This window comes from Tupaia chinensis, unplaced genomic scaffold (genome assembly GCF_000334495.1).
Source record: "Tupaia chinensis unplaced genomic scaffold, TupChi_1.0 Scaffold000201_1, whole genome shotgun sequence".
Lineage (NCBI taxonomy): Eukaryota > Metazoa > Chordata > Mammalia > Scandentia > Tupaiidae > Tupaia > Tupaia belangeri.
Window position 1 is genome coordinate 1266930 of NW_006159676.1, and position 2115 is coordinate 1269044.

General features: G+C 46.9%; 1 protein-coding gene across 1 annotated transcript in view; it reads left to right on the forward strand.

Moving 5' to 3' along the window:
* The window catches only part of CERS1 (ceramide synthase 1), a 13985-nt gene that overhangs the window by 3603 nt on the left and 8267 nt on the right, over positions 1–2115 (forward strand). The window lies entirely within an intron of this gene.

Sequence of the window (2115 nt, forward strand, 5' to 3'; positions counted from 1 at the left end):
TGGCAGGTGGCATGGTGTTTGGGCACTGGATGCCTACATGCCGGGCCTTGATTTGAATCTCAGACCTGGCAGCTCTTTCTGGTTAAATTAAAATAATAATAAATATTGTTTGTGAGAAATCACCCTCCGGGGGGAGATGGCCACACGCAATCCTTTCTTCTCTATTCTCTTCTCAGGATTTTGGGCACGCACGCACACACGCCCAGCGTGAGTCTGTTTGTTTGTTTTTTAAACTTTATTTATAGTTATTATTTAATATTTCCAAAGAGAGAGACACTCAGAGAGAGAGAGAGAGACAGAGAGAGGGAACTTGAGAAAGCAAGCCTTCAGGTCCCAGACACAAAGCATGGTTGGCCATGTGGGAGTCCAGCACCCCTAACTACCATGCCCTCCTGCCAGTCCCCCCCACCCCCCGGGTGAGTTTTAAGCCCTGGACTTGAACCTTGGGCCACTACATGGGAGTCTGGTAACGTAACCACTACACCATCTGCTGGTTCCAAATTTAAAATGCTTGAAAATAAATGTTCTTTTTTAAAAAAAGGGGGTGTTGCAAGTGGTGTGGTGGTTAAGGGCACGGAACTGCCACATGACCGATTGTGGTTCGAGTCCTGGACCTGGTGGCTTGCTTTCTCACTTTCTCTCTCTCTCTCTCTTTCACTCTGTCCTTCTCTGGTCATATTAAAATAAATAAGTAAATAAATAGGGACCAGCAGTTGGCATAATGGCTATGTCGCTGGACTCCCATGTAGCCTACCACGGTTCGAGTCCCAGACCCGGTGGCTTAAACCCACGCCAGGCGCGTGTGCATATGTGCCCAAGACCCCGAGAGGAGAATGGAGGAGAAGGGATTACGGTCCCTCACTCATTTATATTAATTCAACCAGAGAGAGAGAGAGGAAAGTGAGAAAGCAAGCCGTCAGGTCTGGGACTCCAACCATGGTCGGCCATGTGGGAGTGTCCAGCGCCACGCCACCTGCTGGTCCCCCCATTGACGGGGTTCCGTGTGAGGGTCACTGAGGCTTGAGCTCAGGGTGGAATGATGGGAAGGTGGCCTCAATGTTTTCTAAGTGACCTGCCCGAGGAAGGGAGGCAGGGCAGGGACCGGCTTCAGCAATAGATCAGTCGGTAGAGTAAATCCATGTAAATCCAGACTAGCCCGGTGGCTAAGGGGCCTGGATCCTACCTGGCCAATCATGTGATTCAAATCCCGACCCTGGCAGCTCGCAAAGCATGCTGGTCATGTGAGTTTGCGTGCCCCAAATCCGGACGCATTGGAGAAGTGGAGAAGAGATTTTACCATGACCACATTGCCCTGGGGGGTGCTTTCCTCTTCTCCCCCTCTTTCTCTGTCTCTAGTGAGCATATGCACCGTTTGGCAAATTTAAAAACTAAAAGAGGGGCCGGCAGGTGGCGTGGTGGTTGAGGGTGCTGGATTCCCATATGGCTGACCATGGTTCGAGTCCCGGACCTGGCAGCTTGCTTTCTCACTTTCCCTCTCTCTCTCTTTGTCCCTCTCTGGTCAAATTTAAATAAATAAATAAATAAATAAAGTGAAATAAACTAATTCTTTAAAAAATCACGCAATCCCTCAAACTGGGTGATTTATTTATTTAATCTTTCTGGTTGGTTGGTTCTTGCCGTACAACATGTGTGCATGCCCAGTTCTCCCTGGAGGAGAGTGAAGGGATTGCGGCATGACCATCCCCTCTGGGGGGAATTTCTCACTTTCCTTCTCTCTGTCTCTGTCTAGCAAGCACAGAGATGGCACTAAATAAAAAAATAAATAAATAAATTTAACAGTAAAAAAAAAAGTGTGCAAGTTAGTTGCTTTTTTTGAAAAATTGTTATTTGTTAGAGCATTTAATTTGACCAAAGACAGATATACAGAAGAAAAGTGAGAAAGCAAGCCACCAGGTCTAGGACTTGAACCGTGGTTGGCCATGCAGGAGTGTCCAATACCTTAACCACCACGCCACCTGCTGGCCCTTAGCTGCTCTTTTTTTCTTTTTTTTTTTTTTTTTTGTGCCTCAGTAGACTGGTGTGGACACTCTGTTCTACGTATATAACTTAAAATCGTCTTGAAGAACTTTGAAAATAATACCCAAATGGCAAACT